Source organism: Rhinolophus hipposideros, assembly GCF_964194185.1.
Source record: "Rhinolophus hipposideros genome assembly, chromosome: 10".
In the NCBI taxonomy this organism is placed as follows: domain Eukaryota; kingdom Metazoa; phylum Chordata; class Mammalia; order Chiroptera; family Rhinolophidae; genus Rhinolophus; species Rhinolophus hipposideros.
The window spans coordinates 66,426,999-66,445,413 of NC_138056.1; positions in this window are offsets into that span (position 1 = coordinate 66,426,999).

The following is an 18,415-nucleotide window of genomic DNA, read 5'->3' on the forward strand; positions in this document are numbered from 1 at the left end:
TCTTGTTGTAGTCTTTATAAAGTAGAACTAGCCTAAACACACACACACACACACACACACACAATACACATCTCCATGACAAGGACATTTTATATAGAAGTCATGTTATATTACAAATGAAGTTTACATTACATTATTTATTTTACACTAAATCTCAACAGCTAACTTTTTCTAGGTAAATTTTACTTCTTTTCATTCACACCAAGATTGAAGATTTGGAATATGATTTATATATTCAGTAAGTCAATATATACATATAGACAATTAGAAGTGTTTTGGTGCTTTCTGCTCCTCCTAAATGCTCTCACCCCACTTCCATAATTCTCATGGAGAAGAATATTCTGATTGGTTTGATTCTGTGGTGCTGACTAGCCAGTATTAACTTTGCACATTAGCGATGTTAATGTACTTTATATATATACTCTCTCTCCTTCCTTCATATAGTCATGGTCAAGTCTTTTATCTGCATAGTAGACTAGACCCCTTTTGGTTTATCTTTCTTTGAAAGAAAGTAAAAAAATATATAAGAAGTATATACTTTGCTTTGAAAGAAGTAAAAAAAAATATATAAAAGGGTGCCAAAAATGTACGCATTTTAAGAAAGGATAAAACTGTCTTAAAATTGTAATACTCAATATATACGGATAACAAAAAATGAATACTAGTCATGTTTGACTCTGCAATGACAAGAGATGCTCAAAGTGGTTACCATCAGCATCCAGATACTTCTGATTATGGCGAACTACTGCTTGAGCCTAGATAACATCCCATAAAATGTGTATACATTTTTTTGGTACCCCAGTATATGAATTCTGCATAAATGGTAAGTTGACCCAGCCAGTTCTGGCACTCTAAGCTTCTTTCTTTTGACACAGAGGGTAAATACCTAAATTTAAGTTTAAGTATACGGGATAACAGGATGTCCCATAGGCCTACATAACCTCTCTAATCTTGAAAAATAAATAGAGTTGGGATATTTTCCTAGGTAAAATGATTTCCCCTTTTATCATGCCTTGTATGCATGTATTTATTGTATGAAGAATAAGGGAAAGGGTAGCTGGGTCAATATAGGGTTTGTGCATTTCTGGTCTTGATACCATCTAATCACTTTTCACTCTCATGATCATTTATAATCTTGTCTACTATCTTCTCTATTAATAACATTTTGCTGAGCACAGTGGGGTATAGAAATGTACCCCATTCCGTCATTTCTAAGCATTTCTTTTTATCTCACTCATGTTTATGTGCATAACAAACCCATAGGGATACCAGGTTTTGGTATCTGGCTTGGATTTCTGCAGGGTGTACTAAATACAGTTTAGTGCATTCTCACAAGTAATCATAAGCCACCAGTGTGTTGAGACTTCCTGTAGAATATGGGTGAATTGTGGCACTGGATTGGACAAGAGTGGCACAGTTGAGCAGGAAAAGTGGTGAGAACTGTCTGATCCATGCAAATAATCTCATAAAAATAACATGAACTGATTCTCCAATAAGTAGTCATTTGAATTTTTGCAAACCACATAACCTTTCCTGAAGTCAGTTTTTTCATTTGTGTTATCAGATTTTTAGATTAGCAGATAAGTAACAGCCCTCCTAACCCTAAAATTAAACTTCTTTAGGTGAATACTTTTTATTTATCCTCCTAAACTGTGAGTATCCGAGAATGAGAAGTTAGTAGAAACTTAGAAGAGGTAAGGTAAGGTTCAAAAAAGGATTACTCCAAAGACTCTTTGAACTGATGGCTGCATTAGAGATCATCAACCTCAAGTACATGTCTCATCCTGGTTTAGGATGCACTTTAAAGAATTATCAGAGCAGAGGAAGAGTGTCTAGGTAAAACAAAGGAAACATTGTGCAAAAAAGCTATCTGGAAGCACTAAATCGCTATTGTCCATTTCTGCACTGTTCCTTTTAATAGCAGAAGTCTGCCTGTACCCCGGGTACAATATTAAAAGGTCTTAGCTTTCAAGAAATTAAAAATGTTAGTCTTATTATTATTTCTATTTTCACTACTTTCTTCCAAGGCATAAGTCAAGGAAGAGATCTCTTAACGAAACTCCTTTAAGAGGCTAATTGGTACATTTGACATTCTTGAAATCCTACGTAGGCAGTTGATTCCTTCAGCTTGAGACTTTGATTTCTGTAAAAATGTAATTCCCTGTGGGAGAAGTATGGTTTTAAGTTGAATGTTTGTGATAATAAGGTTTTATATGGAGCCATCATGAAGATCAGAAGCCTCCAAAGAGAAAGCAGGAGTAAAATAATCTGGAAAGGAGAGCTGACAGGGAGATCCAAATAGGATGAGGGCTATACTATTTGGATCTCCCTGTCAGAAATAAATCTCTTTTTAATTATCCCCTTAACAATGGATATAACTGTACATAAGTATCACCTCCACTCATCACATTCCCTAAAGAGCTTTTCGATCCCCCACCCTCAAAGAAAAGTTACAACCTCAGTGTCAGCTCAGTAATTGTATGCTGGCTATCAAGCTATCTTATATGACAAGGATAAATCTTTCAAGCAAAACCTGCTTCCCATTCAAGATAAGGTTACAGATGCAATAACATTTATGGGATTTAAGAGTTGAATTGTGTAAGAAAAAGACTTCTCAAGGGATGAATTTTGGCTCTATATTGGCCCAACTTAAATATCCTAAAATCCAATAGGGCATTGTGACTTTGTTATTTGCTGTGAGGTTCAAAGAAGGTAAAATGGAACAAATGAGTTTGGATTATTAATGTGAATGTGTATGTGGTGGGTATGGAGTGGGGGGAGAATTTACTAAAGTTGAAACTATTATTTTTTGGTCATACTTTAGACATAACAGAGTAATCAGCCAAATGTATTTGTTGGGATCATCCAAAGTCTCTAGCACAGTTTTTCCTAGCCTTATTTCTGCTATAACACATGTGGCAGTAACATACATGTGCTTGAGAAACCCATGGCTGACTCAGGTTATATACTAGCTTAAACCATGTGCTACATAAAACTGAAGATGAGCTATCTATATCTTGATTTCATATAACAAACTTTCAATACTGTGTGTGGAGAGGCAGAGGTTGAGTACCACCAACATGACAGATAGTAGAGATTTAGTGAATACTGCATCACTGAGTGGATGAATGTCTGGGGTGGCACGAACTGCATCAAAATATCAATACTCTCAGTTAATGTGGTTTTGTGTAGCAAGCTGAGATAAGAGCAGTAACAGAGAAGCTTTTTCAGCATAGATATGTGTTTCAAGGAAAGAAAGACTCCTATATATTTTTGGACCGTTTGCATTCAAGACTGTTTTCATCCTTTCAACAAATACTTATTTAATATCTAAAATAAACTACAATATGTACTAGATATCAGCAATAAAAAGATGAATATGATAGCTCTGTCTTTAAAATTTCTCATTCACTTGTGAGCAATTGTCATGTAAACAAAGAATTATTTGGTACAGCAGCTCCTTCTCTGTAAAAATATAATGTAGAGTATGACAGAATAATTTAAAAATGAAAATAGCAGTTCTCTATTATTTAATAATCTTATAACTGGATGGGGACATTGTTACTTTGGCATTTCTTTCTAGTTCTATAATCTTGTAATCTGTGATAATTATGTGCAAAGGACCATCAGATTTTGATAAACACATCTGTGCATTTAATTGTGTTTATATGCAGAAATGAATGAAAACTGTTTTCTTCAGAATTCTTTCAAAACAATGAAATTCAATATAATTTTATCACTGAATACGCTGCTTTCTTTATTCTTTAATCAAAATTTTAAAATGCTGCTAAAGAACAGAAAGATTTCATATCCTCAGTAGATGATGTGCTTTTCTGAACTCTGAGTGGCATGACTTTTTTTTTTTTTCTCCTCTGTGGGATCCAAGATGAAGTTATGAATGTCAGTGTGTCAGTTAACATTTGAGAACCATATCTGATGAGTCTATTAGACCTTTACAAGTCCACTTCCTGGGGGTTTTTCTCAAAGGAGAGTCATGACTATTTTGCTCTAGGCAGAGAGGCAGCACGAGCTCTTAAAAAAGGTGGGAGTGGTTAAATTAAAGGTATTAAATTGGATGGGATGAGGAAAGTAATGTAATAAAAATGTCATATCGTGTTAGTAACCTTGTGCTAAGAGGGGCAAATTTTGTTGGAGTTCATGGTAGAAGCTCCATAGAAATGACCAAAATGGAAGAAATCAGAGCTTTCTAAATGTGAGAGATTTGATCTGAAAGCTTGTTTTCCTTATTGTTCTTCTTTACATACCATTTCCCAAAGTGAAAGGACTAGAAAAAGTAGCACCGTATTCCTTCAGTCTGTTTTTTATGTACCTTTATTGCATGGGTGTTTATTTATAGAGAATTAACAAAAGCCTCTGCAAACTCTATTCTTCCTAAATAACCACATTTCCACAACAATTATTTTAAAAATCCTGAACAAAATTCTTTTTTTTTTTTTTAATAGACTGTTTTATTTCTTCCGACGGGAGCCATCACTTATACCTGTCAGATGTGGGGACTCAGCAGGTATAAATAGAGCAAAGAAGGAAAAACCAGAAAAGTGAATAAAATACATGCAAGAACTGGAAAAGATGTGGGTGCTGAGCTAGCTCCTGGGGTGAAGTGTTGCATACTTAGTTTGGCAAGCAGGCATTAGAGTATTCTCTGGTGATTGTCCAGACAAAATGTTATCCATTGGGAGTTAAGAATGAAATTCTACCTTATGTACCAACAGTGATTGGGATTCCAGGGTGCGTAATATTATGTGTTCAGAAAGACTGGGAGATGGTCTGAGTGGTAATAGGGCTCCAGCCATGATAATGTTCAGGGACAGATTTCAACATCTGCGACTAGCTTTGGAAAAAAAATATGGTAAGGTTTCATTTTAGGTGGGAGCAGAAATATAAGCTGGTAACCAGAATAGAAATTTAAAAGAAGTGACAAAGGTCTTGTCTGAACAATAAGACACAGCACACAAAATGCATAATAATCCCCTTAAAAAATTCAGGAGATGTCAAAAGGAGAGATGTGACTAAGTTCTGGATGAATAGACACTGATTGCTCTAATAGTCTTCAGTGGGGAGAGGATTTTTTTCAGCCTCTGTCGTTGGTGACACAATTTGAATTTTAGTTTCCCTATAAACCTTTAATTAGAACATAATAACAATGCTTTGAAGAAGTCTAAAGAGGTCCTGCAGGGTCACAAAAGAGGTGACCAACTCTACCTACAGTTTAGAGGAGGTGCTATTTGTGCATTTTGAAAAATGCTTAAGAGATCTCTGACATAAGGAGATGCATTCAAGACAAAAACAGAAGATGTACAGCTGTGAATGGGAAGACACCTTTTGTGGAGCAAGATCTTCAGTGGACTCTGGTGATGTGGAAAAGAAGGAAGGAGAAGATAAAAAAGGGAGTAAATAAAAGCAATTGTGTAAAGCCCATGCAAAAGAGCATAGCCATGTTCTATTAATACTGAAAGATCTTTAGGTTGGTAACAGTCATGATCAGATTGCATAGTAGGAAAACTGAGTTCAAGAGCTCTCAAGGAGAAGGTTATTCTACTGGAAGAGATTTATTGAATTAAAATATATAGATGAAGAGAAATGTACAGAATTTTCTAGATAAAGTCAATGGTAAATGAAGGCATAGAGATGAGGACAATGGATGAGAAAGATAGTATGGTAAATATAGATCATGTTGGGGAAGAACGGACAACAACGAAAATGCTCTGAGAATAAAGTGAAAATGGACGCAATTATTACTTCTTGTTAACTTCTGCTGAGTACTTATTTCATGCCAAGCACTATGTGGGACTCTTTATGTTCATTCTCTCATATGAGAGAATGCTTACATGATGAGGTAAGCATTATTGTCTTCAGTTTTTGGATGAGAAAATCAACCCAAAATAACACAAGTATTAGAAATAGTATTCAATCAGAATGGTTTGATTTCTAATCCAATGATAGCAAACCCCTAAACTATCATTACACTCATGGAACTGGAATATTGTTGCAGAAGTAGTATTGACCCTCACAAATAGGATTAGTAACACAACCAGGGAGCCATTTTTGCTAAAGTAGGAGGTGTGAGCCATGCATTTTAAAGAGATTTCTGTTAAAAGCATTCATTTGACACTCAAATTATTGAGAGAAAAAAGTGATCAGTTGTCTTCAAAAAGTGTCTTCTACAGATGGAGTTATGAAATACGGACCCTTTCTGTCTGAGAAAGAACACTCTAAAAGAATGATCAGAAGATTCCAGGTTATCGAGTTTGTGTCTTTGTTTAGATAGAAGCAAAGCCAAGTGTTAAGCCTGAGAAAATTATATAATTGTGGAATCAAAAGGGAAGGGAAGAAGTTGGTAGAGAGTTGACCCACTATTAAGACCGCATTATCAAATTCATCCTGTTAGCAAGATTTAAGGGAATGAGACCTAGGTTTATGAAGCTAGTAAAAATGGTGAGTAAAAATAGTATGTTTTTTTGTGTAATATTTCGGAATAGAACTTTAAATGGAACCTGAGGGTGGAATTAGGGATATGCCAGGATTGAATCTTCTACAATTTAGTTTTTTTTAAAATTTTAGACTCATGGCTCTAGAGAATTAGTAGAGTCTCCTGTAACTGGTAGGGACTTGATAAGTATTTGCCCAATGTATCTGATATACACAAACATGCGCATGCATGCGGCCGTGTGTGTGTGTGTGTGTGTGTGTGTGTGTGTGTGTGTGTATGTTTTTGCATATCTGTGTTTGAACAAGATTATGAACACACATATCTTCTATCCTTAGCAGACAGCACAATGTCTAACACAATAGCCACTAAATAAATATTTGTTGACTAAATGAATTATTCTACTCAGTATTTCTCAATTTCTGGATGAGAACACTGAAATCCAGAGATTGGATAGCAGTTATTTAATGGAAGATCTGGGGCTATTACTGCAGTCTCCAGATATAGAATCTCATGTGTTACCTGTTAATTGTTACAAACTTACAAATAATAGTGCAGTTTCTGTAATACTGGAAAGTTAGTCATGATATTTGTACATTTTTGTACTGCCTGCAGCCTTTAGGCTTATCCATAAGCACCAGATTCTGTGTTCAAACTATTAATTATGAAAGTTAAAAATAAAGTAGCACCATATAACCAGTGGTTTAGTAATTAAAATGCATCAGATATTATAACAACCTTTCCATTAAACAAATCAAGAACCATGTGTTTTACCAAATCCCTGTACTCTACAGTGCCTAAGAGCTGCCTTCCTTTTTCTATCTTCCATCTTAATATCTTAGGAAATCTCAGACAAAATAAACTTTGATCATTTGAGCTAAGATGCATATCATTAGTATTTGGGGCCTTTTTTGTCATAATTTTTATTGGGAAATCATTGGAAATTATTTTTGTTAACATTTTTTTTATTAGTTTCAGCTGTACAAAACAATGTACTAGTTAAACAATTAAAATTTGTATCCCTCACACAGTGATAACCTCCCTCCCCTCATCTACTACCCCTCTGACATTGCATAAAGCCATTACAGGGAATTGTTTTATATGTGTACCTAGATGTTCAGTGAATTAAGTGAAATATCTTGGTCCTCCTCCCACATTGCCAGAATTTAGCAGCCACTGCATCATCGGAGCTAAAACTTACACCATGTTTTTTATTCAAAATTACATCTATTAACTCATTCATAGATTCTAAACTTTCTTAGAGCTCTTTCTCCATCACTATGCCATCACTGTTTATAACATGTATTATTCTTACCACCATGTTTACTTACCTCTAACTAACATTATTTGATGACATAAAAATGGATGCCGGGGGCAGATAAACACCTTATATATAAAGACTTGAATAAGTAGCTTCACATTAATTAAAACCTAGAAATACAACATATCCTTACATTGTAAAATGAATGTAGACTAGAGAGGAAGATTGTTTTTTTAAAGCAGATACTAAAAGTAGATAATTTAATACTCAGCTATAAATTAAATTTGGAGGAAAAAATATAAAATTATATCCATAGGTACTCAGATAGTAAATTTTATCCGGTTCAGTGTTTCTGTTATTAGGTAGGTCATAGTTGTGTAGAGGAGAGATGAAGGTTATATAGAAAATTAAATTTTTACAGGTATAGAAAAATTAAATTTAGGCTACAACTTGTCTATCTAAAGACACACATATTCTAATGTTACCTTATTCTGAGATTTCCATGATGTAAAGTCAAATAATCAGAGAGAAAAATATTTTGACTTTTGGAATCTCTGTGTACTTAGTTTTCTACTCCAAAGCAAATGATCAACCTATTCTAGAAATTGACACTGGTAACACATTTGAATTCAGAGTTATCATTTATTTCCATTTTCAATCTGTGAGAATGAATGCAAAATCATGAGGTAAAAATGCTAGAAAAATGTAAGAGTTACTAAGCTATAAATTACCTATTTTGAATTTTTTTCTTCCAGTGTTTTACTATAACTGAATTTTTTAAGAAATAGATGTAGTAACTCATATATTCTAGCTAAACCCTATTTTTCTGATATTTGGAATCCTACTTACGTAAAATCACATGGTATATAACCGCCTGGGGTAAAGCAACTGAATCCTTTCCCAGTAAATCAAAAATTTCAATTTGAATATTTTCTATGACAAATTTGTGTGAAAGTGCTTTCCAAGGTTATTTGTTGTAAATAAATAGAGAGGCATTATGTTCATTATTATTGCTTTTGTCTTTGCACTGAAATGTTTGCTATAAGCACACTTTATTATTGACTGTCTATACCAGTTCCACACATTTATTTGTTTTCTACCCAACAATATCTCAAGTTCAAAACAAGAAAAACTTTGTAAAATACTATAACTTGATTGCTTATATTATTCAGTGGATTAATCCTTGAAGTCATTTCCAGAATTGGCTTTTTTTCATTAAATAAATCAAAATTCATTCAGAATTAAAGTAAGAAACATGTGATTCTAACTTTTATTAGAACACATACTGTTTATTATTTAAAGAATTAAACCAAACTGTCAGATAGTCATAGTTTGGAAAACCAGGGTTCAAATTCCAAGTCAAATACCTTGTTGAGAGCACGGGTAATTCTATTTATAATTTATTTCTAAATTGTTTCCAAGGCCATCTTGTCTTTTATTGATAAGAGAATAATTCTTAAAAAGCAAAACAAAACAAAGAAGTTGTATAAACATTTCTTAAGGTATACATGATGCGGTGACATAAATATGCCTTGAGAAAATTAAAACTATGATCATGCCCCACCATAACGACATTTTGGTTAACAATGGACTACATATAGATGGTGGTCCCATCAGGTTACAATGGAGCTGAAAAATTGCTGTCTCCTAATAACACTATTCCTATCATAACGTCATAGTGCAACACATTACGTGCTTGTGGTGATGCTGGTGTAAACAAACCTACTGTGCTTCCAGTCTTATAAAAGTAGGGAATATGCAATTATATACAGCATATAATACTTAATAATAAACGACTATGTTACTGGTTTGTGTATTTTCTATACTAAACTTTTTATCATTATTTTAGTGTCTACTCTTTATATTTAAAAAAAAATGTTTGCTATAAAACAGTATGTCATGTTATGGCAGCAGCAGTCTCATATATCTTGTGTTTATCATGATACTTGACTGCCTCATTTTCTCCTGAATTCAATGTAATCTCATGTTCTTTTATGTATTTAGTGTAGCCTAATTGTACGGTGTTCATAAAGTCTACAGTAGTGTACAGTAATGTCCTAGTCCTTCACCTTCACATGTCACTCACTCACTAACTCATCCAAAGCAACTTCTAGTCCTGCAAGCTCCATTTGTGGTTAAGTGTCCTATACACGTGTACCATTTGTTATCTTTTATACCATATTTTTTACCATATCTTTCTATGTTGATATATGTTTAGATACACAAATACTACAATTGCCTACAGTATTCAGTATGGTAATGTGTTGTACAGGCTTGTAGCCTGGGAGCAATAGGCTGTACCATATGTTCTACATGTGTAGTAGGCTATACCATCTAGATTTGTGTAAGTGCACTCTGTGATATTCACACAATGATGAAATCACCCAACAATTTATTTCTCAGGACGTATCCCAGTAGTTAAGTAGTACATGAACATACTCGGATGATCTCCTCTTTTAAAGTACCAGTACTGATCAATATCCAGCTTCCATACCCATTGACAAATGCATGGTTCTATAATTTTGGGTGTGTGATTCCTTCTACAGGCTTGGGTATATTTATAAAGAAAATGCAGACACATGGATTGGATGACATTTAATGAACTAATGAATTGTGCAAATTATTCAAAGGTGAGAGAATTGAATGAACTCATTTTATAAATTCCAAATATAAAGGTAAAAAGAGAACATTGAAGTGGTGATTTAATGAAGTTTTCTGCTTAATGCATAACCATGACTAACCACAGCATGGGGGAGCCTTCTGTTAATGAGGAAAACTTTTGTTGATACAAGTGAGGAACTAATAATGTCTACCTTTAGGGCAGATGAATCTATTATTGCAGTCCTGGTGAACAACAAAGAGGAGGGATAGAGCAGGAAATGTAATAAAATTGCTTCTCTTAAAGGAAAATGTCCTCTCTTTTGAAGTACAGAATTTCTTCTCCTGCTTCACAGCAATGTTTTTCTTGTGTGTGCAGCAGGAAGGCAGGTGTGTCATAAAATAAACCAGCTTGTTCTCTTCTTCTTGGGTTATATTAACTGAATTAATAAGCAGAGTGAATCCTCTAACTACATCTCATTCCTAATACTAATGCTTTCAATTTATGAAAAAATGTTCCCATTATCTGGAGTTCCCTTTTTATGTGTGATCTAACCAGAACACAGCAAGGATATAATATTAAATTCTGTATTCATTGAATTTCAAAAAATAGAACAAAACTCAAGAAAACTAAAGGATATAATACAACGATGGCAATGACTGGAGTGGGAAATATTTGTAAGAGATACACATCCTAAAACTTGAGACACGAGTGGGTAGTGGAAATGAATGCAGCCTGGTGTAGTAAGAGTTAGGTTTAAACTCCTCATTCTGCTATTTAATATGTAAGTGGTGTTCATCAAGTCTCTTGACCTCAGTGAGCCTGATTTCCATTTTTGTATAAAAGGGATAATAACATTCACCTGTGAGTGTAGTTTTAAACATTAATACATAATGTCTATAAAGAGCTTCCTTTTTTTGTTTGTTTATTTTCATTTTATTACCTAAGTTATTTTGTCCTTTCATTGTATGTTTGACAGTTCTCATCTGGTGTCATTGGGAAGAGAATGCAATTTCCTATTTTTAAAGTTGACTCCCACTAATTTTGTTGGGCCCTGTCATAGGCTGTCACTTCTGTGCAAAGCATTTATAAGCACAATTGAAAATTAACCCAGTTTTCTAGCTATTTTGAGTTCCTATGGACTCATTTATTTATATTCATTTAAGCTAAAGTGATGAGGGAAACTGAGATTCATCTGAATCTTGGTACCAGAACCCTCTCTGTGCAATTACTATTCTGTCTCAAAGATGCTTTAGCAGTTAATTTGTGACGAGAGTAAATGGAAATTGGATACTCTGATTTCCACTTAATCCTTGATCCCGCTACTAAGTAGGACCAGATGATAAATCCTTGCTTAGCAGATTGGATTTCAGTAAAGATAGTACCATATTGGTTGTATTAGGTTATTTTCTCAGACTAAAATTATAATAGAAAATAAATGAAAACTTAATAGAAATAGTAAGGCTCAGCTGTTACAGTTGAAGCCCAATGTAATTCCAATTATTGAGACTGGTAATGTAAAATATTTAGAAATATCATGAATACTAATGGGCCATAAAGCAAGTTAGAAGAGATAAGACTTAGATGTATATGAGACTACTTTTATGTTAAATCTTGGTGACCTCAAACTGAGGTTCCAAACTTGGTAGACCAAATACGTTGAGCACTTCACTAAGTCATTATAACTGTAAAATGATCACCATCAGCCTTAAGATATCAATGATAGGAGCCATGATATGCATTAATTCAAGTTTGTAAAATGAAATTGCAGTAATGATTGCTTCAAATTCCAGCCTGGTACTATTTATGTTTCAGTACAAGGGAACTTTGAAACTGCAACCTGTACTACGTGGTTGTAGTGGTTGTAAGGGGTCACAAATCTGGATGTAACAATTATCTCCAACTGGTGATTTTTAAATAAGGCACAACAAATCATTGAGATGCATGTCTCATGCTTGCCCATAATAGAGTTTCTTCTAATGGTTACTCTAGGTATCCGTGAGGTATGTTTATATATTTTGCAAATGCATTCTGATTTTGCAAATGCATTCTTGTTACTTGTTACCTCAGCTAGCTCTCTAGTAGGGCTCTAGATCATTGCCTTATTTTTCTTGTGGGTCTCTGATAATTATAACAGTTAACCAAGTAAACTTAAGGCAATTTCTGCTTCTGTTGTCCCACTTTGCACTTGGAAGGTACGTGGCCCCTGTATATTTCCCCAGGGTGACAGCTGATACCAAGATTGACCATTTAAGACAATTTACTTGAAGAATTGGCCAATTTGAAGGTAATTGTAAAAGCAAACTTTAAATCAGTGATAACTATTTCAATCCAAGGTCTTTAATACAGATTTGCTCCTGAGTTATCTTTCTCCTTCTTTTAGTTTCTGTGTTTTAGGGGCCAGTCTATAATCGTATTGCTTCAAAGGAATGGGCTTTAGCTTTTCTTTTCTACCTGGAGTCCAAGTCCCAACCTCTGGGCAGTGGTGGCTGTAGGAAGAAAGAAGATAGAGGATTGTCTTCCTAAAAGAAAAGATAATATACTGGGGAGCAACTCTACCAATAATGATTGAAATTTTAACTTCAATCTTAAAAATAATTGTGGTCTATATCATCTTGCCCACTCTATCAACTACTGGAAATTAACTTTATTGTTATGGCAAGTTTGACTTTTCATTGGCATAAAACATTCCAGAGTAGAAGTTTGCTTTATCATTGTGTAACAAAATAATTTTATGCAAATAAAAGGCAGATTTCATTCACAAAGGGATTAAAACAAAACCAAGGATTTTGTTCTTTTGTTGGACAAAATTATTTAAGCAGTTTCTCTCCCTTTCTAATAATCAAGACTTAACAAAAATAATTGTAGTTTAGATCATCTTGCCCACCCTATTACCTACTGCAAAGTAATTTTACATAATTTGTTTCTATAATATCCACTCAGCATTTAGATGAAATTGTTCCTCCTTAACTTTGTTTAATTTTTTTTATTTAATGTCAGCAGACATTTTAAAAAGGTTTTTTATTAAAATAATAGCTGACATACAATACTACATTAGTTTCAAGTGTATAACATAGTTATGCAACATTTATATACCTAAAGAAATGATCACATCAATAAGTCTAGCAACCATCTGACACCATTCCACACTATCACAATATTATTGACTATACTCCCTATGATGTACATTACATCACCATGACTTACTTCTTTCATTCCTGGAAATTTGAACTTCTTATTTCCCTTCATCTTTCATCCTCCTTTTAAATTTTTAATTACAATGGCATTTAGTATTATTTTATATTAATTTCAGATGTACTGCCTGCTTGTTAGACATTTATATAATTTACGAAGTGACATCCCTGACTAGTACCCACCTGGCACTATACATAGTTATTGCCTTATTTTTACTATATCCCCTATGCTGTGCTTTATATCTCCATGACTATTTCATAGTTACAAATTTGTATTTGTTAATCCCTTCACCTTTTTCACTCTGTCCCCAAACACCCTCCAACCTATTACCCCAATAAATCCAGTACCCATCTGACACCATATAAGTTCTGGCAATTAAGTTCGTGAACTTGTTGTAACGATGTTGCTAACCTTTTTTGATATCAGAGAGATTTTCATTCTGAATTTGTACCAACTGGACAAGCAGTTAACCAAGTTTACTATTTGGAAGTGCTGAAAAGGCTGCATGAAAAAGTAGATGACCTGAACTTTTCACCAATAATTCATGGCTCTTGCATCACGACAATGCATTGGCTCATAGGCACATCTGTGAGGGAGTTTTTAACCAGTAAACAAATAAGTGTATTGGAACACCCTCCTACTCACCTGATCTGGTGACATTTTGATGACATTTTGATGACATTCAGGACATCAGAGGTAACGCAAGGACAGCTCTGAGGGCCATTCCAGCAAAAGAGTTCCAAAATTGCTTTGAAGGGTGGACTAGGTATTGGCATTGGTGCATAGCTTCCCAAGAGGAGTACTTTGAGCGTGACTATAGTGATATTCAGCAATGAGGTATGTAGCACTTTTTCTAAGATGAGTTCATGAACTTAATTGTTGGACCACATACATACTAATTATTATATTATTATTGACTATATTCCTTGTGCTGTATGTTACATCCCCTGACTACTTTGTAACAATTAATTTGTACTGCTTAATCCCTTCCACACTTTCACCTGTGTCCCCAAGCCCACTTCTGTCTGACAACCATCAAAATAATTCTCTGTATCTATTAGTTGGTTTCCGTTTTGTTTGTTTGTTTCGTACTTTAGATTTCAAACATAAGTGAAATCAAATTGCATCTATCTTTCTCTGATATACTCCACTCACCACAACATCCTCCATGTCCATCATGCTGCCACAGATGGCAAGAATCTATTCCCTTCCATGGCTGAGCAATATTCCATGGTTCATACGTACCACCTCCTCTTTATCCATTCATCCATCGACGGACACACAGGCTGCCTCCACATCTTGACCACTGTTCACAGTGCTGCAATGAACAGATGGATAGACACATCCCCTCAAAATAGTGTTTTGGATAAATACCCAGAAATGAGATTACCAGGTCCTTCTTTGTCTCTTGTTATACGCTTTGTTTTAAAGTCTATTTTGTCTAGTATAAGTATTGCTACCCCAGTTTTTTTTTATCTCCATTTTCATTAAATATCTTTTACCATCCCTTTACTTTCAGTCTGTTTGTGCCTTTCAATATGATGTGAGGCTTTTGTAGGCAGCATATATATGGGTCTTGTTTCCTTATTCGTTCTGCCACCCTATATTTTGATTGGAGCATGTAATCCACTTACGTTTAAAGTAATTGTTGATAGGTATGTAGTTATTGCCATTTTATTATTCACATTTTAAAATTTTTATTTATTTATTTATGTATTTATTTTTAATCATGAAGAAGTCTCTCTAAGATTCCTTGTAATACTAGTTTCATGGTGATGAACTCCTTTAGCTTTTTCTTTTCTGGAAAGCTCTTTTTCTGGCCTTCAATTCTAAATGATAGATTTCCTGGGTAGAGTAATTTTGGTGTAGGTCTTTGTTTTTCATCACTGAATATTTACTGCCAATACCTTCTGGCCTGCAAATTTTCTGTTGATAAATCAGCTGATAGTTTTATGGGAGCTCCCTTGTAGGTAACTAACTGCTTTTCTCTTGCAGTTTTCAAGATTGTTTCTTTGTCTTTAATCTTTGGTCTTTTAATTATCATATGTCTTGGTATGAGCCTCTCTGTGTTGTTGTTTGGGACCGTCTCCATTTCCTGTGCTTATATGTCTATTTCCTTCACCAGGTTAGGGAAGTTTTCAATCATTATTTCTTCAAATAGGTTTTCCTTGCTCACTCTGTTCTCTTTCTGGTACCCCTATGATGTGAATATTGGTATGCTTAATGTTGTCCCAAAGGCTCCTTAAACTGTCCTCATTTTTATTTTTCTTTCTTTTTGCTGTTCTGATTGGGTGTTTTCTACTACCTTATCTTCTTACCATTGATTTGATCCTCTGCTTCATCTAATCTGTTGATTCCATGTAATGTATTCTTCATTTCAGTTATTGTATTCTTTACTTGTGACTGGTTCTTTTTTTATGTTTTCTATCTTCATTTTTATGTTTCCTATCTCCTCATTGAAGTTCTCCCTGAGATCACTGAGCATCCTTTTAACCAGTGTTTTGAACTCCACATCTGGCAGATTGCTTGTCTCCATTTTATCAGTTCTTTTTCTGGAGCTTTGTTCTATTCTTTCATTTGGTACATATTTCTTTGTCTGCCCATTTTGTCTGTCTCCCTGTATTTGTTTCTATTTATTAGGTTGAGCTGCTATGTCTCATGGTCATAGTAGAGTAGCTATATGTAGTTTCCTGGGGCACCCAGTGGTGCAGTCTGCTTGAAAACCTAGGCTGATTGTACAGGTATGTCCCTTGTGTGCCCTCTCACTGTAGTTGAACCTTGGGTGCTGTTTGCACATCAAGGGAGGTATTGACCCTTAGGTTGATTGGTTGTGAAGACTGACCATGAATACTGGAGGAGCTATTGTTCAGGGGCTGACTGTATGGAGCCAATGACTATAGTCATTTTAGCCAGGCTCTGGTGTGTGATGTGTCTGCCCTTTGGGAGTGTCATCCTTGATGTCAGCCAGGTGCTGCTCTGGCTCAATCTGAATCTAGCTGTCCATCCTCAGGGCCTCCTGGGAGGGGACCCGCCACACGCCAAGTTCAGCTGCAGTCTTTGCCTTTCCGGGGACCACCTCCCATGAGCCACAAAGCAATCTGCACATGGCAGCTACCTGTGTCCAGGTTGGAGGTGTCTGGAGAGGCCAAGCCACAAACCAAGGCCAGGTGCTGCTAGTGCCAGGCTTGGAGATGCTCAGCAAAAGGTGTAGGACATGCTGAGGCTAGATGTTACTTCTTTGGGTTTTGTGAACTTTTGAGAGATTTTATGAAAGTCTGCCGCATGGACTTAGACAGGATGTTTGTATAGAAAAGCTACTGGAAGCAGTTTGCATGGGCCGAATGTTGGGTGGGCTGGTGTCTCAGGGAATCATCAGGGTGGGGCAGATGAAAGGTGTTAGCTAGGTTAATGGAGACTCAGATATGACCAACTCCTGTGTCTTCATGCCAGGAGGTGGGAGGGCTCAAGAAAGAAACAATGGGTTCTGCCAACACTTTTCTCTGGGAGAAAGCTGCCCCTCCAGCATTTACCCTGAAGCCAGAAAATTCAGTTCCTTCCTCTATGTCCCTGGAACTGTTTGAGCTGCTGCCCCAGCACTGGAGCTCAGAGAAAATGAGTCCATCAGGCTAGTCAATGTGCAGGCCATTTAAGAATACTTCCTGGGACTCCAGCAGCTCTCATCTCACTAAGCTACAATCTCCTCTGGTTTCACAGCCAGAAGTTATGGGGACTTCTCTCTCTGTCACTGGAACCCTGGGCTGGAGAGCCTTGTATGGGGCTGGGACTCTTCAGTCCCCTGGGAGGACATCCACAGCTGATATTTTTCTCCGAGTTTTTAATGGTCACATGAAGGTATGGGACAAGCCTGTTTCATATCTCTGCCCTTCCTACCAGTCTGGAGGTCACTTATTCTGTATGTCCTTAGTTGTAGAGCTTTGGTTCAGCTGGACTTCAGGTGATTTTCAATGACGGTTGTTCTGTGTTTTAGTTGTAATTTTGATGTGGTCATGAGAGAAGGAAAGCACAGTGTTTACCTACTCTACCATTTTGAATGGAAATCCTGTTCCTCATTAACTTTAATAGTCAATGGAGTACCTAGTAAAGCTTCAGTATTTTGTTTTTATCTGAACAACTGAATGGCTTTAGGAGAAAAATCATATTACACAGTTTATAGCATCACTTTTCTCTTTTATAAAGTAGAAATAATAATGCCTGCTCTTTCAAATTAATTCATTCTTTGGTTAATCTCAGTGCCCTTTAAACCTGTGTGTGTCATGGTGCAGCTTTCTGCATTTGATTAAAGGAGCCCTCTAAGAAGCATTTTAACTTTTATTTTCCCCATGAACCCCACCTTTACTTATATACAAATACAGACACATTGCTATCACTAACATCTTTTATGAAACTGGCAGATTCAGAATATCTGAAATGTCTTACTTTATACCATAATTGAGTCCATACTTCACTTAAAGAAGTTTTTAGCCACATGAATGATAACATTATGATAAGGCCATACCCCTTTAAAGAAGGGGCAAAAGACTTAGAAATAACATAGAACTTAAAATTAGACCTGAAAGCAATGATCAGCTATATTTGTTCAATGGGTTTTAGTATAAAATAAGGGCAGATTTTTGTTGGCATGTGTTATTTACAAATATGTAATGTTCTTCTAGCTTTTTTTATAAACCTGAAAATAGGTGACAAAGGTGAATGTTCACAAATAGCATATTTACATATATGTAATTAACATATGTAGTACATAAATACACAACATACAAACAATTAAAACCAAAGAAAGTGTGTCTGATGGACTGTACATAGTGTAGCAATATAATTTACATTGATAATGATTCTGTTTATAGTATTTTTAGCTACATTGATTGTATTTGGAATAATGAATTGCTTATTGTAA